General features: G+C 44.6%; 1 long non-coding RNA gene across 1 annotated transcript in view; it reads right to left on the reverse strand.

Moving 5' to 3' along the window:
- The window catches only part of LOC146185303 (uncharacterized), a 274,486-nt gene that overhangs the window by 39,845 nt on the left and 210,798 nt on the right, over nt 1-23,843 (reverse strand). The window contains exon 4 of the long non-coding RNA XR_014707791.1: nt 12,157-12,279. This is a non-coding gene — a long non-coding RNA (uncharacterized LOC146185303). The remainder of the gene's footprint in view (nt 1-12,156; nt 12,280-23,843) is intronic.

The following is a 23,843-nucleotide window of genomic DNA, read 5'->3' on the forward strand; positions in this document are numbered from 1 at the left end:
AAACGCTGTAATTATGACTGTAGTAAATCCCGTGACCCTATATAAGGAATATATTGCTGGTTTTCGTAGGTGCAGTGTTCTCTATTCGTTAAAGAGTGATCGCGTTGTTTTATTATATTTTTCGTACTTCCCGCTGCGCCCGTCAGCAAAAACCAGCCTCCTTGCGCATCGCCTATAGTGTGCTTATATCTTTTGTCAGTAGATGGAGCCACAGTGCTTTAAATTTTTTTTTTTTTAATGAAGTAGTGAGGATAGTCTACTAAAGCTTCTGCCGATGATGCGTAAATTTCATCGCTGTAACATCCTTGGTGTATGAGCTAAATATGACGCTACTGTTTCTATAAAGTGTCCGATTACTGTCTTGCGGGTGAAATTCTATTATTTTTCAGTACATCACTTTTGCCGACGCGCAATGTGCATCTGGTCGCTACTCATGGTTTCCAGCATCGGACTACATAAAAACTGGTGCATGCACTGATCGAAAAATGCTAGGTAAATTTTTTCTACCGCTTATCTGGCAAAACCGCTACGAAATCGGCCACTCAAGAAGATTTACATTTTTGTCCCCAAAATGACTAATTGGGATATAATCACATGGTCCGCGCGCTTACAGAAACGAGGTTGGCATGAGCGCGGACTCGAATTCGTAGTGTGAACAAAAGTTTGATCTTCGCGCTTTGCTACCTGCAAACGTAGCAATGCACCAGAACTGGTCCTATCCCATTTATACAAAGAAACCTTTCAGCATTCTCTCTCTGTTCTCTATAATGGTTTGCACAGGATAGTGTAGAAGCGAACCTGACAAACAGTAGATCTCCAAACAGTCCAGAACAAATACACAGCGAGCAGTCTGTCTGCCTTCGGAGGTAGATCGAACTCTCGTCAAAGCCAGTGCAGCTAGAAAGATTGCAGCACGTTAACGTGTCGTATAGTGAGTGCGATGAAGTTGAGTAGAGACAGACAGCTACCAAGCTTTCACTACTATCATGTACTTTTTTCCTATCTGAGCATTCAATTCCTGAATTTAAAATAGGCTTGTTGCCGACAAACAGGAAACGATGAAATTAATAATAAGGTGTCCTGTCATGTGCAATGTTATTTTGCGCCTCACTTCAAACGAATAAAAGCTTCTCAGGCCCCCTATAGATCAATTGCGATCAAGGAAAAAGCAAATGATAGACTGGTTTAAGGTACAAAGCTGTATTCATTCTCATATTATCATATATCACTGACCCAACGACGCAGGCCGACGAGCAGTAGTGACCCTTCCAGTGGGTGTAATGGTCGGTTGCGCTAAGGCAGAAAGACCCCTAGTAAGACGTTCCAGAAAATACTCAGCCAGTCGGGCAGGCCTGCCCTCTGATTACCTCCACGTACGCTAGCACTCCTGGCCGTCTTTGATCATTTCGGTTATGGTAGCCGAGTTGGAATCACCGAGTTATTTTTCAGTGTCCGATGGATTCGGGCAAACTTTATATAGCATCCTGTGAACTGCGTCACATCATCCCGAGACAACGTGGCGCTGTATAAACGCTGCTGCCTCGGGTCATTGTAAAACCCGCAACTATTGGAAACAGCTGCACTCTTAGCACAGACCGCCACTCCGGCCTTCACTCTAAAGCTTTAAGCGGATAACGGTTTGCTCAGGGCTAGTAATCCAATTAGACAGGTAAGGGCCTTGCATAGCACGCTGTTTGTAGAGCAAACACGCACTCACTCTGCTGAATTCCTGGAAACCGACAGCTGCTGGCCATGCAAGTAAACGAGCGGAGCCTTAAACTGGCAGCCCTTCTTAGTGCTTTCTCATGCGAAGAAGGGTGTTTCTTCTCCGGACTTGGATAATTAGGCGCGGGCGCCGGTGCGCAGCACGTTTTTCAATCGTACGAAATTGTTAGACCCACGCGGCATGTGGGTCTAACAGAACGACGTACCTACGTAATCCAAGTTTAGAGTTTAGACATGGTAATTAGGAGTATTGGATTCGTATACCTAACGTGAGATAGGTGTTTCACTGCAATTGCGTAGAACCTCAATTTTTAAGAATAGCTGCCTTCCAGCTAGCTCCTTAGTAGCGAAGCGCTTCCAGGGGGTAGACTAGACTGACGCAAGGAAGGAATAGATGGACGGAGAAGGAGTGTCGTGGAGAGAAGCAGCAGCAAGGGTTTACTCCCAGCTCGGCTAGGAAAGAAGGGGCAATTCAGAGATAGTAAGGGAAGAAATAGGGCGTAATTTATTGTGCAGGTACTGCAAAAAGATTACGAAGCATGCTCCTGGCATTTAAACCTTTCTATCAAGTTTGGTAGAGCAGATATCACGGTTAATTTGGTCCTTACGCGAGCATACCAGTGACATGTACTGACTTGTATATAAGATCGTTCCTAATATTCACTTGTTTACGCATGACAAAGTTTTTATGTCGGAGGTCTGCTTCGTATTGTTATGGCCGGGACTGTACATTGGTGATTAGAACCAAACATGTCCTAAATGCACTTAAACTGCTCTGGAGCCGACTTAGCGACTGGACATTAAATTGCATCGTCAGTGAATCATTTTCAAACCCTATGTATGGAAATGATATCAACCCAGACTGGCATTACAAAAACGGTTTGTATAAAGCAACCACGAAATGGGATTGTAGGTAAGGTGACTAGAGCTATCTATTCAGAATCACGGTTATTAATGGCTATGGAGCAGAATGTGTTAAGAGGTTTACGCAAAGGCTGGTACAACAACTGGTTGCCTAGTATTTAGTGTGTCATAGGCAAGCCGCTCAAGACCTGATCTGTGACTAAGCGATGGTAAATGTTGCCAGTGTTATTTCTGCTATTTTTAATTTTGTTTTATCTCATATTTTCCGCGTAACCTCTGGCGCAGTAGCCCTGTGTAGGTTGAAAGAGACCCTGGGGGCATACGCTTCCAGGCCAGTCAAGAGTTAAAAGGGTGATCAAAGGTACCATCCATGAGACAACCGTAAAAGCATATTTTTCTTTGGGCAAATCTCAATGCACAGTGATATATATTTATTTATTTCATTTATTTAATAATACTATAAACCCTCGTGCGAGGGTCCTTACAGAGAGGGCATGAAAATATCATAGAAAAACGGCATTATTCACAATCACTGAATACATCAGCATGAAACGGTACATTCAGTCAAGCATCAAAGGGCACTTTCAATCAGACGGTTGTCCAGAGCTTGTTGGAATTCATGCAGATTACTCTATTCCACAACACACGTTGGCAAATCTTTCCGCATTACAATTACATGGGGGAAGAAGGAATGTCTGAAAGCTTCACCCTGGGCGCAGTATGGCTCAATTATCCGAGTATGATTTGTTCCAGAACTAACTTTGTCTGGGGCTTCTATGTGTGTTTCATTCTGGATATTTATCTGTCCTTGGAACATCTGGAATAATTGGTTCAGCCGAGTTTTTTTTTCTTAGTGTCTCTAATAAATCCAGGTTGCAGGGAGAGAGAATATCTGCAACTGAGTTTCTCCTTTGATATCGGCCGCAAATGCAGTGTACTGCGTACTTCATAACTCTTTCTAATTGTTCTTTTAAATAATTCTGATTAGGACTTAGCTCCCCGAACATGTTATAAAGGACCAGGCCTAGCAGTCTGTTCGCACGTGCTGAGTGGAAGGTGGTGGGCGGCCTTGCATATTCTTGGTCGACCATTCAAAGATCTAAGGCATTTGTGGATAGCTACATGTGCAGAGTAGTGTAAAGCACACGGTTGAGGGTAAGCGCATGAATGTGATTGTGAGGGTCGCTGTAATTATGCCCAAAAGCTATTTATTTATTTGTTATTTATTATAGATACTGCAATCGACAAAACTGCGGATGAGGTGCGATATCGAGCTTGTAACGGGCTGGAGTTTCGTGAGGGCGGTGATGTTCCTACCGTCCGCATAGATGAGCAAGCCCAGTACTCGAGGGTTTCAATTTGCGGTAGTGGGCCCTATTCGGTTAAATGATAATGGAAGAGCATCCGCTATTGGGGCGGATGAAGGGCACTTCAAATTCTCTGGGATTAGGACCGCCTGATACAATAATAATAATAATTGGTTCACAAGAAGGGAAAAGCGCAGTAGCTGTCACAATTGTTTCTGTGGACACCACAACCCGGCTGAATAGAAATGAATAAAGGCTGGAGTGAAAGCGGAAAAAGAGATAAAGAGGAGCCGTTGTGTAGGGCTACGGTTGTTGTTCCGACTGAAGAAAGAAGGAAAAGAAAACGCACGGGCCTGCTACTGGCTCTCAAGCTGAGCCACCTCTGCTGTCTCGTGCGTACAGAGATAAAATAGAGAAGACACGCGTCGCAACAGACGTCGTCCACCACCGAAACAGTAGCGGGTGCAATGACGGCCCACTACAGATAAACATATGGTGACAGGCTATCCCCTGCCGCAAGCGGTAGTAACCTACCAGTCCCAGGAACGTAGAGCCAGGATCAACCACCGACTCTCCTACCCCGACGTGCCGGGCTATGGTGTAATTTCGACCACCTAGGGATCTTGAGCATGCGCTTACATCGCACAGCACATGGACGCCTCTTGGTTTCGCCTCCATCGAAACGCAGCCGCCGGCGGTCGGGCTCGAAGCCGGGTACTCCGGCACAGAAGTCGTGCGTCTTACCAATGCACCACCACGGCAGGGCACAATACGTAATTTTGGTTAGTTGGTTTGTGGCGTTTAACTTCCGAAAGTGACTCAGGCTATGAGGGACGCCGTAGTCTAGAGATCCGCAAATTCCAACCACCTGAGGTTCATTAGCGTGCCGCCGAGGCCGGGATTCAATCCTGCAACCTTGGGCCCCGAAATCGACAGCCCGAACCACTGCACCACCCCGGCGGAGCAGTAATTTTGGGTTAGGGTGGCTGTACCTATGAGATGTCTTCTATATTTAATGTCACTGACGAGGGTGGTCCATGCACAGTAATCATTATATTGGGTGTGCTTGAGATTGCGGACATTTGAGTGATAAGATTTGGGACTTAATGAAGACGACTCTTTATGCGCCATGCGTGTTTCGGTGTCACCACTCAGAAACACATGCTTTGCAGCAAATGTTGCCTTTATCAAGATTCAAATCTTCTTCTTGCCTCCGTACATATGACACGTATCCACAGTGGGGCGTGCCTCAGTTCAAGGTCAAATATTTGGGGCCATATGACAGAGGTGGCACGGGAGAGGTACAGCTTCCGCTCCGAAGCCAAATCAGATGAGTATTTAAAAGGACCTCAGATTATCGATATTATTCCGCAGTCCTCCGCCACAGCACCTCTTTTTTTCTACTTTCACTCCCGCCTTCCACCCTTTTCTTCCGTGAGGTTAAGGTGTCAAAAAAAAAAAAAAAATTAATGATAACTGCTGATTTTCTTTCCTATAAAAATTTACATTTTGTTTGCTAAGAACAATTCACACCTTGCGAAACTCTGGGTGATTTTCTCAATGCCGAAATTTTACTGAATGAAGGTGGTAATAAAAGCGTTACCGCGCCTACTCCTAAGGTGAAGCTCGAGGGTCCCCATAATTTCTTCGTCATTCTTAGTGATTTTCGATGACCGCCGCTTTCGTTTTCCGTTCAATAATCTCACCTTCCCTCTTCTCAAATTAAAACAGAAATTACATGCAATAGAGAACGCCTTGGGGAATATTGGTGGCCCTCGCTTAGCGGAAAACAGCGCACAAAAATACAGCGACATGACATAACACTGAGTAATGTGCTTCCTTTTACAGCAGGAACATGTTTTGGTGGTTTCACCCACGATGGCTTTCGTGTCCCATCATAACCACATTAGAACATGCGAGAAGGAAAGGAGGGTCGTACTGTGCCGCACACCTCTGCACGAGGCCCCTATAACCGCCACGGATGCGCGCGTCCTGTCCCCGCCATGTTGATAACAAGCCCATATACCATCGACAACGAGACCTGAAAACACCTTTGCACTTTTGTAGCTGCCCCCTTTGTGTAATTAACTCATAAAAGCTTTATGCGCACACTAGTCAGCCGACGTCGGCTCGGTGAAGGTGCGGTATCTTTCCATTTGCGTTTCCGTCGTAACCTATTCCTTGCCTCCAGAAATGTTTCATTTGCTCAGGTATTCGCTTCGGGGCACGCACCCTTTTTTCCTTGCCCGCCTCACCTGTAAGTGCTACTTAGCGACGACAGGGCAAGCTCGGCAAGCTGGTGAGAATAACGTTCGCTGGTCTGCAGCAACTATTCTCCCATTAGCGGTTAACTTTCCACGGCTAGATTCATAGAGCACAACGAAGTTCAGGGCTCTTCACCTTTTTGATTTCGTTGTTCATTTTGACTTGTCAGATGACAAGTGCAGTATAGGTACAAGAAAGAAGCTCGATGACACACCGAGAACAGAGAGACTGCGCTTTACATAATATTATAAGAATATGTAAAACAAGTAACGAAGGCTTCACCTAAAAAAATATTTTAACTAAACTTACCCCAACCGCTTGAGCTCACTCGCTCTTCGCTTGTTACTACTTCACTAAAAGCCGAGGCCTACTTACTTTCTCAAAGGAAGCCTGGCCCCTCATTTAGAGCAGGGCATTCTCTGATTTATTTATAGGAAGGGAAAGGCGCGGTAACTGTCTCACTTGTTTTCTGTGGACACCGCAACCGCGCCGTAAGGGAAGGGAGGAAGATGAGAGTGAAAGTGGAAAGAGAGAAAGAGGAGCCGTAGTGGAGGGCTAAAAAGTAATTTAGACCACCTGGGGATCTTTAACGTGCGCTGGCATCGCACAGGTTAAAGATCCCCAGGTGGTCGAAATTACTCCGTAGCCCTCCACTACGGCTCCCCTTTCTCTCTTTCCACTTTCACTCCCACCTTCCTCCCTTCCCTTACGGCGCGGTTGAGGTGTCCACAGAAAACAAGTGAGACAGTTACCGCGCCTTTCCCTTCCTATAAATAAATCAGAGAATGCCCTGCTCTAAATGAGGGGTCTTAGTCAGGCTTCCTTTGAGAAAGTAAGTAGGCCTCGGCTTTTAGTGAAGTAGTAACTCTCAAACAGCCTCCCTCCAATAAGAAAGAGAGAGAAACAGAAGAACGGAAAGGCAAGGGAAAAAACAGTGTTTTCTTCTCTAACGGCGGGGAGCAACGAGAGAAAAAAGGAAAGAAAGAACAGCAACAAAATTAGTTTTTCACGTGTTCACAAACCAGTATAAAAAGGAGACAGAGGGCACGCATTTAAAGTTTATAGTCGGGGACCCAACTTCGACGCCTCTAAGAACTTCAGGAGCGCCTTCGCTGCTTTCCTTTGTGATGAAAGTTGGAAAGTTCCAGGAATTAACGGAGCGTATACGGACAGAGTTTAGCAATCGCCGCTCGTGCGATTGTGTGTCTTTTCGATTTGTGTCCAGTCAGCCTTCCGCGCTCTGCTCTCTTGAAGATCGGAAGGAGAAAAGAGTACCAGGATCGTCCGCAGCTGTGCAGGAGAGAGCGATCGTGGCTCTTGGAGTCTATCCCAGAACCTATTTCTCTCATCTCGTAAGAACTCATCCAGCCATTCTACCGTAAGGAAGATAATTGTCAACAACCTTCTGCCTCAGCCTAATTTCCTTAGCAACAGTGTTTTCCTGGCTTGCCCTACTGGCATTCAGGGGAAAGAAAAAAACTGTCAGTGGATTAGAAAGGAGCAACTATTCGCCGGAAACTAGTGCGCCATTTTTTGCCCTCAATAAATAGAAAACATACACAAAAACCATCAGAAATATTTTGACGGAAGTATACAAAATTATATTAATATAAGGATTTTAATGTTTGAATGTGCGCGAGCCAATTGCTGAATCCACAAGTTTGATAATTTCACAAAATTTTGCAGCGGCTTCCTTAAAGTATGCTCTTACTGATTGTGCGTCAGTGATCAGCGTGATGCACCGCCATCCTATTTCTTTATATACTATGCATTCCCGGTGTCAAAGAAATGTCAAGAATAAGATTCTCGTTTTCAATTGGGAGATACGTGATTCCGTGAAGGGTAAAAAGAAAATCCTTGTTAAGTATCCTTTTGAGGACGTTGCAGAGCAAACCTGTTCCCAGGAGTTCATGAAATCATAAAATGGCTTAATGCTTTCTGCACAGTCGCCCGGTTTTGAAAAAAAAAAAAATATTTTGGCTGTAGTGAAACACGAGGGGTAATCGCCATGGTGATAGCAAAAAAAAAAAAAAATAAACAGGTCGAACTAACCAGTTTTTTAGCTATCACCACAACCGATTTTTCGCGTACTCAGCTGCAATGCACTCTTGAACTAGCATTGCACGTCTCCTTCAGGTAGTGCTCAAAAAGTATGGTGCATCTATAGCCAGTTAAAGTACGTAGAACCCTACCATTTTTCTTTCCTGGCGACGAGCACGCCGACAAAGCCATGTGATAACCGAATCGGGCTTTCAGTGAAAACGGCCAATCTCGAGGGAAGCGCGCTTAGGAAAGACTGCGATCACCCGGAGACTGTGTGCCCTAAGCAGGGCTGCCAAGGAGAATGTGGGTGAGAAGAGTGGCTGCAGCAGCGATAACGTCACGTTGAGCACAGCTTTTCCCTGAATTGTTCTTGTTTGGCTAACCAGTTACCTAATATTTCTACTCCTTTTGCCATTTTCGCCTTTTACGTCGTTAGTAGCTGATAATAAATAAATTTTCAATGCCTTGGAAACATTCTTTATTGTACGCCCTTCGATGCACTTTGCTCTTGGCGGTTTTGTCAGAGCGTTGAAAGAAACGGTGCGGCAATGCTTGGAATTTTATGACAGTATATATACAGTGCAATATAAAAGTATACAATTCGCAGCCAAATGTGCCCTGGTAACTAGTGCCGGTACGGATCTTACCTTATACAGGTTTAAGGATCAGAGTGCACTTGCTGCGTGCTAGTCGTATCTCGCACGCTAGTGAGCAGCTAATAAATAGTGTTGTCACAGAAAAAAAAGAAGCTTCTGCTTTAATAAATTTGTATCTCGCCGTAGGGCAAAATCTTCGTCAAAGAAGAATAAAACACCATATGAAAAAAGGCGCAATCTGTACGCTAGTACCTGCCTTTCTTCTTTCTATGACTTCCTTTTTTATTGGTATAGGTGCATTTGAGCGTTCTTACGCAACTTGGCAAAAGCCAGAATTGCTACTAGGGCGGGGCTTTAGAGGAGAACCCAGGTGTGCTCTGGAATTGAAACGCCGCCTATGGGAAAATATAATGGTGCCCGGTGCGCTCAGGATAAGCAACTTTAAGACGGAGGAAGAGAAAAAGAAGGGAGTGCTACATTAAGTATATCAGCTATATCGAAGGCATTTGATGTTACACGGGGTTCCAATATCCCCTTCCGAGAAGCTCTACAACTGCTTAGAGCAGCGTGCATGGGTAGGTGCTGCTTTTCCAAGCGTCATAAAAAGTTTTAGAAGAAAAACAGTTACACCAAACATGAAAAACTGGGTGCACTGTTTGTTCATCTTGGTAGATCGTATTCTACACCTTCGCTATACTATTAAACTTCGCCGATTCTTCTTTTCGGTTTACACACCACCCGGGGCATCATCTATCTGGTATACAGCCATAGAAAAGTTTAAACAAGAGAAAAGCAGACCAAATTCGTTCAAGAAACTGCTTCAAGACAAGGGCGTTTAAGATTTTTCTTGGCATAAAATGATGAGTGAGTATCGTTTTAGCGTGGCGTTTTCAGTCTCCGGTTTCAAATTACGTCCGTAAAAATCACTGCGTCCTGTTTACCTTTGTGCCCCTCAAAGCTAATTCGATTCGGCCTACTATGAAAATAAAAAAAAAAAACCATAGCGAGTAAAACTAAAAAAAAAATGGCACAATTAAGATATTTACTTTATCTAGTGAACACACGACTGCTCTAAAGGGGGCCAAGTAACCTAAATTGCGTGAATATTGATACGAATGACAACAAATAAGAAGGAGAGTTTATATTAGACTCGAAAGCAAGTAAACATGGTGGGACTTTACGAAATAATAAAGCATGCAGAGGACCAACAAAAACCATAAAAAAATTCCACGACCCGCTGTTGTTGACACACAAAAAAAAAAGCTTTTTTTATTTTTCCTTCACTACTTATTGCCTTTTCCATCGCTCAACATTTTCGGCATTGGCTGGAAACACCACTTATAAGGCTCAAAATGTAAAAGGCCTTCAGAGACCTCTTTATAAATTGTTTTTTATGCTATCTGGGTCGCGTGGCCCTTTTTTGTTTCTTATCGAAGGAAAGACCGCGAAATGCGAAAACAAAAACGTGACGGAGCTCTTCTGAATGGCTCTTGTGCGGCTCTGAAGCGTGCGATGAGGGAACAAGGTGGGCTTTAGCATGACGCTGGCCACGAAGATAGCGGTGGGGTGTTATGCTCGTTGTATGTACGCATATAGGCCTGAGGTTTTCGCCGCATAACTCACAAGTGCACGCCGCTCGTCAAGCGCGTCTTCTAAAAGTGGAATGAAAATGCGGTTAGGGTCTTTTTCTTTTTTAGCAATCTAGCGCAACAGTAACATAAATGCCAGTACAGTGTCTTGTCTGTTTGTCGCGCCTTAAATCTATTTAATTATAAACCGAAACCAACTAGCCCAGCAGCAAGTGCGTAGAAGATGGAGTGGTACACATAAGCTCCGACTTTGATTTTAAGACGCGATAGCGTTAAATAGCTCCCGCTTGCCGCCCCCCCCCCCCCCCCCCCTTTTATTTTTCTTGTGTACGCGCGTTTCGCAATATTCTTAAGCAAACGTGTCTCCATTTACACATTGATTATCTCTCAATAAAATCCCGGCATGTTTCCACCAACCATTCGACGCTTTATTAGTCGTTGTTTTCAACAGCCACCAGCACGCGGCCTTATCCCTGCGATTGTAAAGCATGGAACAACGTTCTTCAGCCCAATGTCGCGAGACAAGACCTTATCATTTTGTATGTAGAGCGAGATACACCAAGGTTATTTCCCAGTAATCGCAGTGAAGCACAACTGCTTTCGTATCGTTCGAGACGTTTCCAGATTTCTTTGACCGGTTATCAAGATGGTGTTTTGTTCACCTTAAATTGAGCGCTCACGAATGCAACGAGCATTCCGAGTTCAACGACAAGCGAGCACGATTGCTGGTATCGCTGCCACCGAGTTGCTTATTTCTTACGCCGGCACCAATCAGTCCGATAAAACGTTTATGCCAGTGCTACTACGCCTGTATTATTCTTTTTGCCTACGGGATTGTCCCTACCACTTAAGAGTATAATTATATACGCTCGGCATAAAATCATCATATAATCCCGGCATATATAGTAACGACGTATAATCCCGTACCTTACACTTGTAAGCTACAGAATTATACGCAACTTCACCAAATACATACTAAATCTCGCTTCTCGAGCCATACGAAAGTGCCTGCATGGTCTAGGGCCTGCATATCTAATTCAAAACGCAAGTGTCTTCGAATTAGGCCGCCTTACGATTATACCTCCCATATCAAAGGCGAAGTTCTATTTCCAACTCTCGAAAAATCGGTGATGTCACGTGGTCGCGTGCCGTCGCACGATGCTGCGACTGATCACTTTTTCGCCCTGTTAGCTTACCAGCTACCACCTACCAGACCCGCGCTCTTGAGTTTTAACCCGCAACGCCGGCGCCTAATTTTCTGGACAACCTGGTGTTTAACACTTTTGCTATAAACCACGCAAAGCGCACGTAACCGTCAAAATTAGACAAAATTTCGGCCGTCCCTTCAGTAAGGAACTTCCGATTGTAAACTGTCACGAAAACTGTGTTGTCAGGACAGGACTTTGAATCTGTTAGGACGTGTGGAAAGGAAACTACGAAAGCAAAGATACGCAATTATCGGTACCTCTTGGCGTTATGCCAGAAGGAAGGTTTAATTGGGAAGACCGCACTCCTGACACCGCTGCACACCGGTTCCCTCGAGTGCCATGCTCCATTTGAAATGATGCAGCCATGTACTCAGAAAATGAAGTCCATATGGTGGGGCAGGACAGGTGGGAAGTTTCCGCGGATATTAAGTCTTTCGATCGTGCCTTGGAAATGAAACGGCTCTTTGCTCTCCGGTAATTGCGAAGCAGCGGAAGCAAACTTCGTGCCCTGGGGTGCACGTTTTCTGCATGTGAAAATGAAAGCCAACTCTCGACTCACTTTTCGTTTCCGCACTCTTTACAGCTGCTCTGCGCTGGCAGGTATTCGCCTGCTGCATTTAGCCTCGAGCGCCGTTCTTCACTTCGCGCTCAGCCTCTTCAACGAGAACTTGCAACTTTCAGCCTGAAAGTAGAGGAAGCGGTGTGCAATAAAACAATTAGGCCTATGCGTCTTCTTTTAAACTGCGCGAACATGGGCTAGCGGTACGTGGTTTAAACAAACTCTCCGCAATAAGAAAACGAACAAATGTGCGATGTAAAACGGAGCTCGTTTTTGAATTAGAACTCTTGGTGTGCATATGAACGAGTGGGTGCATGCGGTGGCCACGGGTCTCCTTCTCTAAACCAGCGCTTAAATGCTGAGTGTGGCAACATTTTTTTGAAAGAGGCATACTTTTGTTTCTTTTGCATCTGTGGAATAAACTGCAAATTTTGTAAGCCAAATGTTCTGGGAAAAGATAGGGTCCCTCAGACGAAGTTCGAGTTCTGTCACATTGTTCGGCTACATTAGAACTAACCTCCATTACGTCCAAGAATATTTTTGGGGTGACACCTTCACTGCACCATGTTTCATAAAGGTCACCGATGGGGATAATTTGACTTTTTTCAACCTGGGTTCTTTGAATGTATGTTATGATGTCACACCATAGATGCCGCCGCCGCGGGCCACCGCCTCTCTAGCTGTGGCCTCTTGATCAACCACGTGACACGCCATTCTCCGAAGTAAGGAGACGAAGTTCGCAGTTTTGCAATGAAAGAAAGCTTCGCGGTGCCGTCTACACGGCCTACATGGAAGAGACAAACTTGTGCAATTTTTTCAAACTGAAATTCAGGACTTTCATCCTTTCATTAACTGTGTGTGAGAGGTCACAGTACTCGAAAGACCACACATCGGTTCCCTTTCACCAATCGCTTCCTGCTTGCTTGCTCTTCTTAATTCGCCCGCTCCCAAGGCCCTCTTCTATCGACGATGTCCTTCGCTTCCTGGTAATATCTTGGTGAGCAGTAATCCCATCAGCATTATACATTAGATCCGCTAACCGATCATTGGGATTCCGTAATGTACGTTAAGCTTCTCGCGTATAAATCACTTATCAGACCACAGCTAGAATATGCATCTGTTATCTGGAGTCCGTCTCAAGCGTATCTCATCACCACACTTGAATCAGTTCAAAATCGCGCCAAGTGGTTTATTTATTCCGCTTATTCATACGACATAAGTGTATCGCCACCTAAAGCACAATCAGGTCTAACAATTCTCTTGCTCATCGTCATCGCTTTGCCATTCTTTGTGCGTTTCACAAGTTTATTTACTGTTCACTTTGCCGCCACCCTACATCACCTCCCCAACCGCATATTTCAGTGCAGCGGCCATTCGCTCCAAGTATTTCGTCAGCTGGCCCGTACCGTCACCTGTTCCGCATTATTTGTTCTTCGCAATACAACTGACTGGAACGGCCTTTCCCGAAACGTAGCTGCCATCACCTGCCCATCAAGCTTCTAAACAATTTATGTAACCATATCAGTGATATCAGGTGAAAACTAAAACCAATCATTTTTGATTTCCCACCCCTTATAGAATACCCCCCCCCCCCCCCCCATGCGGTCTTTAAGGTAATAAAATGAAGTGAAGGACAGGAAGGCAGTCGTTAGGTAACTACCATGGACAATAGAAAGGGCACAAGACCTATTAACAATACAACAATTAGCTACCGCTCAAAACGGGCGTCCAAGGTGTTCCAGCCTAAAGAGCGAGCGTGAGAAATTGGCCACGTGAAAAAGGACCTTAACTGAACTTGATGGATATCAACAAGAGATACTGCGAATACAGCAGCCACAAGCTGGAGTGCCTAAAACGGAAGCCAATGAAAAAGAAACACTATCTGCCGTCCCCTATGTTTGTGCAACGATGAAACATTGTTAAGTATACTGATCATACCTAGGATTATTTAAAAAGCCCGTACTCCTTCTAGCAAAACTAAACAATCGCTTTGAATGGTGAACGGCTCAAAGGAGCTCGACAGGTGCTCTGACGTCACAGATTTCCTGCAACCACTTTAATGCAGCAAATATTGTTTGTTTGTTCATTTGTTTCTTTGTTTTATGAGGTTTAGCTTCCCAAAGCGACTCAGGCTATGAGAGACGCCGTAGAGGAGGACTTCGGGAATTTTGACCACCTGGGTTTCTTTAACGTGCACTGAAATCACACAGCACACGAGTGCCTTGCTTTTCGCTCCAATTGAAAAGCTGCCACCGAAGCCGGTATTCGATCCCGCACCCTTGGGAACAGTATTCGAGAGCCGCGACCACTGCGACACCTCGGCGGGGGCAGCAGAAATTGGTGAGAGGGTAGAGTTGGTTGGTTGGTTGGTTGGTTCATAGGAAGGGAAAGGCGCAGTACCTGTCACACTTGCGCGGTGGACACCTGAACCGCGCCGTAAGGGAAGGGATGAGGGTGGGAGTGAAAGTGGATAGAGAGAAAGGGGGGCCATAGTGGAGGGCTACGGAGTAATTTCGACCACCTGGGGATCTTTAACGTGCGCTGACATCGCACAGCACACGGACGCCACTTCGTTTCGCCTCCATCGAAACGCAGCCGCCGAGGCCGGGATTCGATCCCGGGAACTCCGGCACAGTAGTCGGGCGTCTTACCACTGCACCACCCCGGCGGGGCGAGGGTAGAGTTTGAAAATAAGATTCAGAGAAGGACTTGAAGAGAGCTATTGTAGTTTTCAGCCGTTGTTTCAGGTCATGGGCTATAACATGACTGCGACACTGCGCGAAGTTTATTTATTTTCCTCATTAGAAAAATGTTTTCCAAACGCCTGCTGGTGTAATCCCTCCACATACAAGCGACCATCGCAGAGGTAAATTATTCGTGCAGGAATCTGTCCCAGTGGTACATATGCCCGTGCGCCCCTTTTTCTTTCGTGAGCAGCGGATCAGTCATTTTTACTCTCTCTGTAAACCGGGTACCCGCAACGACTTTGAAAAGATAATTCAACTTATTTCTCTTCGACATTTGCGGAAAGTTGTTCTTTCTAGCCATGATATAGTTATACGTCTCCAGACGGTTGCTAATTAATGCAAATTAATAATAATAAATCATATTAAATTGTATTCTAACAGGCGCGAAGGTACATTTAAGGGCAGTTTTAAACCAAGCAAGATTTTTCCTCTACCTTCCTTTGCGTTTCAGCGAGTGGCTTTACTGAATAAGGGCGCTTCACGAAAGAGCTTGTAACTCCCTTCTGTACTGAGAAATCTATGTACTCTAATCAGTATCGTTTAGCTAAGATGAACCAAAAAGCATTCAAAATATTATCCCATCACATATATTAGAATGATCTACACTGCAGCGTTAAAGCGACTCGGTTTCCTTCGTGTCTGAATCTCCTCTAATGGCTCCTGTTCCCTTCTGTATTGCAAACAGCTTGGCGGAAATCAGCATGCGAACACATCAATATAAGGAACGAAATGCAAGTGCCGCGCGAGCACGCAGTTTTAGTGAAGCAGCGAATAAGTATTATCTTACATGCTCACACTTATTTCGGCTGAAAAAAAAAAAAAAACGGGAAAATATCGACAGTTTAAATTATGTTGTGCCCCCGACCTCCTACTCCTTTCGAAATACTCGTGATGTCCGAGTGCATCTCTCACCGCCACCTTTCTTAAAGCTGCTCCTGGTCCCTTGGTACCGCCGCGTCTTCGTCTAGCCCTGCGCTATAAAAAAATAAAAATGGTTTCCGGCGCCAAATTGGCTTTTTGAGTGTCCTTCCTGTCATCCTCCATTACAGTATATTTACTAACGAGACGCGCTATTGAACACGGCTCTTCGTAGTGAACGGCAATATCTGGATTTGCAGGATACACGGGGTTTCAGAACCATCAAAGCAAACAGCGTTGCCGCTCTTCCTGCAGTGATTAAAGGGACACGGTTGGCCGGCTTTCGCCCTTCCGGGTGTGCTTTCGGCATTGCACAAGTATTAGGAAGGTTATCGAAAGGACGTGACTGCGAGGAAAGCAGGGGTGAAAAGAGCTCTGTGCTCTCTGAACACGCCACGGAGACGCAGTGAAAGGGAAGAGTTCATAAAAAAGATAGTTAAGCTACGAGGGATGCTCTAGACGCGTGCAGTATTATGGCTGAAAATTTGTTATCAAAATAAGTTACCTGTTCTTCAGCTCTTTAACGTGCGCTGACAACGCCAGCACAGAGGCGTCCGTGTGCTGTGCGTTGTCAGCGCACGTTAAAGATCCCCAGGTGGTCGAAATTACTCCGTAGCCCTCCACTACGGCTCCTCTTTCTCTCTATCCACTTTCACTCCCATCTTCCTCCCTTCCCTTACGGCGCGGTTCAGGTGCCCACAGAAACAAGTGTGACAGATACTGCGCCTTTCCGTCCCTGTGAACCAACCAATCAATCATTCTTCAGCTGCGGAAACCGACTAACAGGAAAGAAGGTCAAGCTGTACAGAATAAGCTCACGTTGTCTAGTGAACAAACGGCGAGAAAAAATAGTAACAAGCCTGTTATTTATACATAACCGAACAAGTCGAAACCAACGTTAGAGTCTTCTCAAACACCTGGTCTCACAAGAGGCGTGCTTAAATCTCGCCTTCGAAAGAAATTCGAAAAATGTTTAGATGAAGCAACGTTTTTATTGTGTTGTCTTAGTAGGTGCCTGTTCGCCTAGTTTTGATAATCCGATGCACCGTCTCCAAGAGCGTATACCCGCCAGAGATATCTCGCGAACCATTAGTTAGCTACCGTAAAGTCCGGCTTCCGATGTTAGATGGCAACAAGCTGTTTTAGTCGTGCCTCTTTGCACAGACAGTTTGGCTCCCATGAAACACTGCCCATTAAGGGCATCTTGCAAAGCTTCAACACACTGTCACGGTGTCCAGTAAACTTCATTGTCTGAAGTTGCAACTGGAAACAATTTCGTGGTGTGCACTGAACACCATCGTCTTCATAAAGTTTCATATGCTCCGCTCCTTCATTTAACCTAGGTAAATACGCAATACACGTAAGCCATCTCGCTCAAGTTAGTAGAACGAAAAAGCGTGCACCGTTTTTCATGTACGCGCCTGTACGTGAGCAACTCAGGAGCGATAAGCACCTTTACAAGTTGATTGAAAAGAGGTTGGGAAACAAATATCTTTGTATAAATGCCCCCTAGCTATGCTGTAGTTTTGCTTAAACACACTTGCACATATAAAAAATACAAAGCAATAGTCCACAGAGGTAGCAGTGTAGACAGACTTCAATACCACCCACGGAAGCCCCGAGAACACCTACGCCAATACAAAAGTAAAGATCAGGTTTTTTCTCCATCGTGTTTTCTGCCGGGAGGGCTAGCGCACAATGCATGTTGCAGTATGAATGAAGCACTCTGGGGTACTCCATCGAGCGGATCCAATTGCCCGAAAGACGTGGATTGTATTTCCCCGTTTCTTTATGGAAACGGCCCTTTCATGCTCAGGGAAGCGAGGATAGAGATGCTTTCCGACGGAGACGAGGACGAAGTTTTGTGTACGAGCTCTTTGGCGTGCCTTACACCAATACTCCCATCCTTTTTCTCCCTATTCTGCAGGATGGAAGCGCCCGAGGATCGGTTGTGGCGGAACACGATATCCTCTCGTTCAGCAAAACAGTCGCCTTCAAAAACGGCTGCCCACAGAACATACCCGCGATCTCTTTTTGATTCGCTCTTCGGAACGCGCAGAGAAAAAACCCTGGTTTCTTCTCCACTGATATGCGTTTCCGCTTCCTTGGACAGAAGGTACGGTTTTTTTCTAGAACACGTTCTCGAGCAAACGCTTGCATCTAGCAGGAATGATCGTAACGCGCTACGAGGGGCTGACTGTGCGCATTCTATGCCCTTTAGTTTGCTTCTGCGTACACAAAAAGAAAAGATATATGCCCTATTTTGTTTGGAGTTATCTTTTTTTATGTTTTGATATACTGGAATAATTAATACCACGGCCGCTTACTACCTAGAAGTACCGAAGGTGACAAGATGTGGACAACTTCAAAAGTGTTCAGAGAGCGTGCATGCTTACTCACACTGCGCTCGTTACGGCGAAATAACTTTGTTATGAGTGCTCCTAATGGCTCCTGTAACCTTGAATGATGCTGCGTCATATCGCAAATAATATTGGTCAGAAATAATTTCTCTTTCCCTCTTTCTTCTAGTTTAACTCTGACCCTTTTTTAGCTGGTGCCGAGCCAGTTTATCAGCGGCGCCTTAGAGTGCCATGATGGCTCAGCCCCAGCAGTTGAACCCGTAATGACGTAGTCAACAAAGTGGCGATGTTGCAGAAATAGAGCGTCGGCGCTAGCGAGCAATGAGATCGTTGGTTCCTGAGTGCAGGAATACGCTAATCAAGCCAGCTACGAACAGGCTCGACCACTCATCTCAGTTTCAATCCAGTACCTGCAGCCTTTAGGTCTACCCTCCAAAACCAAAGGTTAATGCGCTAATCTTTTCCCCTCCATCTAACAGGCTTTGCGCCCTGGATGCTAGAGACTGGAGAAAACTACAGACAGACACCTTCCCCAACTTGTATAAATACAACACCATTTCCTCGCAACGCTCAAGCGCCGCACTCACGTGGCTCAACGATAGACTCAGAGCATACTATGCAATGGGGAGGTGCAGCTTCAAAAAACTGGAGCACCTTAGAACACATAATATAAAGGAGCGGTGGCAGAGTAGTCACTCCAACCTGAGCCAAACGATCCAGCGGTACATGGTGTCGCAGGCCTGGAGATAGGAAAAAGAGTTCTACAAAAAGGACACCACCAGCTGCAGACGGCTTAGCTACCAGCTTTATTTTTCAATAAATGTGTCTTACTATAGCGACCATCTCATCTGCCAGTGGCTGCAAGATCTTATAAAATGAAGCAATTAACATTATCCTGTTAAAAAAAGCAAGGGTTGACGAACATAAACAAAGCTTGAAGGGCTCTTTCATCCCAGTAATGACTCCGAGAGCTGCCGCAAACCATAAAACGCGCATCCAATGCATGCCAAATGCAATACTATCATCACTAGAACAGGAGCTGGTTTGGTTTCTTTTTCTTTATAGGACTGGACGTCTCAGTGACTTGGGCCATGACGGACGCCGTAGAAGTGGTGAGAGGCGAGGGGGGAAGAGGTCTGTAAACTTAGTGTAGTGCGAGAGCATGGGCTTTTTTCTCTTAAGTTATTTAACCCGGTGTAATTATTGCTTTTTACAAGATACTTCCTTCATTTTTGAACATTTCCACAACATACCTGACCAACCGGCTAATCATTATGGCTTTTGTGATGACGTCACTTAACGTTGCAATTGTTTTTACCAAACAGCGTGAGTGAAAGCATTTCTGCGGCTATGAGCCTAGTGTGTCCTGCAGTTTCATTTATACATGTGGCGTTATCAGGCAGCAGCCACGTCCTCTGGCACATAATTAACCATACTTAAACTTAACGAGCAAAAGCCCCCGCTGCAGCGGCTCACTGGCTACTGGTTACAATCCTCTCCCATGACTTTACCATTGTTTCTGTTCCTTGGCGAACTTGGAAGATTCTCGTGGAGGCTCGAGCGTTAGAGATGCTATATTGGAGTTAGAATTATCCGCGTGAAGTTACGTACTTGTGACCTCTGAAACAGCCAACACAATCACAGCGATGGCACAAGCGAAGTTGGACATGACTCGTGGTCGCTGGTGGTGAGCGTCTGAACGCTTTCGCGCTAAATGTTTGTTGTTTTCTCTGAAACAAAAAAACCCCACCAAAAATAGCAAAGCACAATAGCAAAACATTAAGATTTTTGACCTGTATTGTCCCGTCCTAAGGCACTACGGTTTTCCACGTTGCATACGGAGGTACCACATTTTTCAGATGAGCTTTGCGCCGTCCTCTGCTCCACTGCAGCACCCTTCGAGGAGAGGACGGAAATATACGTACACGACACATCGCCGCTTTGTCTCCTAAGTAGAACAGAATGGTAAAAAAACAGCTTTATATCAAAAGTTGTGTAGCATAAATTGCTTACATTAGTGTCACGCATTCACCGTTCATCCTGAGTACAGACAACAGCTTTCTATATGCGAGAAATTTTGGTCATGGTAATGCTGTCACTGCGGTAAAATGAGCCTAACTGTAGTGCAGAAGAGCGCACAGTGCGGGCACTAATAATGAGCGTTCTTCGAAACTTCCTCGAATAATTATTGAGTGCAATGCAAGCAGACTAACGCACAAAAATGCGTTCGTTCATTTGAGCAGCCTTGCTCCTGCAAGCGCCAAGTTGAGAACACTGGTCAAACTATGAACGACACGAAATATGAGTTGAAAGAAAGTTGAACAAAACGAACTATATGCGTGCCCTCACAACTTCGCTTTCTAATAATCTGTATATTAATTTTGTTTCAACCCAATCCATAGCGGTTCCATATGAGAACATTATTAGTTATCCTCGCTTTAACTTTCTGCGAAAAAAAAAAAAGAAAACAATTCTCCAGACCAGGCGCTCTGTAATGCGCACACTTTGTCCTGGCATAAAACACGACACAAGCCGGACTCCGCCTAACACGTTTGGGGACACCCCAACTGTGAAATATTTCATAACAAAGACCTTGGGAAATGCTAATGAGTGTTAATGATGCAAGATAAGCATGTACAACCTCGTGCGGCTACATTTATTCTCAATTACATATACGACAGTTTCCTGGAGTCGTTTTCTGAGAACTTGCGACATTCTTCTCCTCTATTATTTATACTTAGACGTGCAATATTCTTTCGGGTCTAGTTCTCATTTTATCGCCTCTCTGTGAACACAGCTGCACAATTTCGTATTTAGAAAGACCGAAAACACGCACGCGATGTTTTTGGTTAACAATGAATTATTGAATGATTCAAAGCGCCGATTTTGCAAGGAGCATACAAGAGGCCGACGATTCCGCGTATTCAGAGAATAGTTTTTCATGCGGGGATTACGTCAGTGTTGCATTGCATTGTGTTCTTCATTGTTAGAAGTCAGGGTGAACAGAATATGACGAAAGCAGAATTCATGCAGGAAATGGTAACGAATGCGCACCCGAAAGAAAGGGTAATAGCGTCCTTGTCTGTGCTAAACTATCTGTAGAAGCCACTACCGCTAACACAGTTCAGCGCCCTGTTGTATTATATTTCCTTCTAATATACTTCTACCTCTTGAACTGGATTTTACTACTTTTATACAAAACAGATTTAGATGAAAAACGATATACTTGATTGGGCAAAAAAGAGATGACCAGAAAATACAGAAATGAGGAAATTATGAAAAATCCCCAATTTGCGTTCCGCCGCGACAGTTCACGTTGTAATAACAAACATTGACGAGAAAACATTCTCTCACTTTTTTTGTCGTCTGCTCTCAAGCAGTCTCTTCTGATGTTTAAAATTTTATTTTTAATAATCTAAAATAGTTTCAGTCACATCAAAGCGTGGTGTGAGAATGCGCCGCTGAGCGTTCACGCCTCCTCCACTTGGCTTTGTTCGCAGGGAAAGGTTGAAGGCTTTGTGACGGCTAGTAAATTTCGCACAATCAATAGAAGGCCATGACTAAGCATTTACATAAATGAATTTGTGTGCACTGGCTGTCATAGCTACGTTTAGAAGCGCTGGACTATGCGCTGTGTTTCCGCAATTCATTTATGATAATATTACCAATAGATTGCATCAGTTATGGTCAAGTTTCCTTCTAACCTGATCCTTAGTATTAAACGTAGTCTAGAAGCCTTCATGCCCCGTTTGCTTCCTTGCCCCGTTTATGCCCCGTTTGCTTCCTTGTTTTATTTCCACCATGAAGACAATAGCAGAGCTGAGTTGTGAGAAATGAAGATATACGAATGCGCGAGATGCAGAGGTTGCCGTTGTTTATACAATATTTAATAATCCAAACAAACAAACAAATACGATTGCGCAAAAAAACATTACTACATGCAAACAAATGTCCACTGTGCACAATTCGAGCTAACGCATTGAGAGAAATATCGGTATCGAAACCAGATACAATTTCACTGGGCAAACTCCTTCTTATCCTTTAGATGTTTGAGAAAGAAATTTGCGGGTGAGACCTCGCAAAGCATACTACTACGCCCGCTTTAATGTAATAGCGACGCGATCTAAAACAAAATGTGTTTCACTAAACTCATTATGTGAAGTATAAATATAAAGTGACATTCGAAATAAGATTACAGGAGACACCTCTGGGCAATAGTCAGTTTTCGTTATTGTTACAAAAGCAACATGAACGCTGTTACTGAAAAAAAAGCGAACAGAGCTGCGGCAAATAGGTTAAAGCGTTGTTAAGTAGAAAGCCTTTCTGCACTCACGGTGAAAATCTCGGGTAAGCGAGATGTGTCAGCGGGATTCCACCAGTGACAGATACAGCGCTTTCCCCTTCCTACAATCCAATTTTAGGACGCCTGAGAACTTTGATGCGTTCAGCAGAAACGCTGGTTATGTTCTACAAGGGACGCGCGATGTACCGTGTGCACCAGCGACGCCCCGACTCTCGCATTTCTCCACTGTAGATTTTGCAGTGCACTCAGAAATGTTTTGATGGCTAGAGTCCAAGGCTGTCATATAATACTGAAATTGAGGAAAAAAACCCCACTTTTATGAAGCACTAATTTTGGGACCGTCATCCATTGCCACATAGCTGTTCTATAGATTGTGCCTCCAAATTATTGTCATCATGATCATCTCTATTGGCCTATAAACTCTAGCAACAGACAGTGAGCAATCTCAGTGAGGTGTCGATCTAATACCACTCAAGCCATGGCCTCTGCTTCACCCTGAAAATTCGACAAATGCCGCATTTCATTTATTCTTCCATATGGCAGCGCTGTGCTTCACTAATATTCCACGCTGGCAGTCAATCTCCATGGGACACCTGGCGCATGTACCAGATTTTTACCTGTTAACTGGTTCCGTAAGGCATTAAGTGTGAAGGTCATAGAAAATTCTTAGCTAAGTTGACATTTGTATATTGTGTATCTGGAGTATGTACTAGATTTTTACCTCTTAGCCATTCCCATGGGGCTTGAAAAGTGAACCTCACAGAAAGTTCATATCTAAGTTGATATTTGCATATGGTCTAAAGTGCATTAATTGTGATTTGGATACGGAACTGGGGGAGGTCTTCTAGGAAGGTTTTCATTTCTTCAAAATTCCACTTCATTGACGGCTCAGCTTACGCAGTCTTCGCCGGATGGAAAGTTTATCTACACCAATTCATTGAAAAGCTCCTAAACAGCTCAGTCAGGCCAGTGCACTTCGTATACGGTAACCACTTACATCGTGTGTTGTAAAACGCACCACACCAACCTGCCTATCACCCCATTGGCCGATTTCAGACTTCGGCATCGTTCCTCAGGGTATAAATGTGTACCACTTACACCACCTATTTAACCAATGCACACAATGTAATTTATAGCATACTAACGCATGCACACAACCAATAATATGCAGCAGATCAGTGATGACTATAGCTAAACTGGACGTACCAAGAATCGGAGCCTAAAGGTTAGCATTCTAGGGACCGAAGTAATAAAAGTATGTAGTTATTATTCATCTTTTCTTATTTCAATGTTTTTCTTTCCCACTTAATAAACCCTAAACTGAAGCTGGTACGTTAATTATGCACGATAGAGCTTCAT

The sequence above is a fragment of the Amblyomma maculatum genome, chromosome 6, assembly GCF_055883805.1.
Source record: "Amblyomma maculatum isolate TAMU_Amacu chromosome 6, ASM5588380v1, whole genome shotgun sequence".
Lineage (NCBI taxonomy): Eukaryota > Metazoa > Arthropoda > Arachnida > Ixodida > Ixodidae > Amblyomma > Amblyomma maculatum.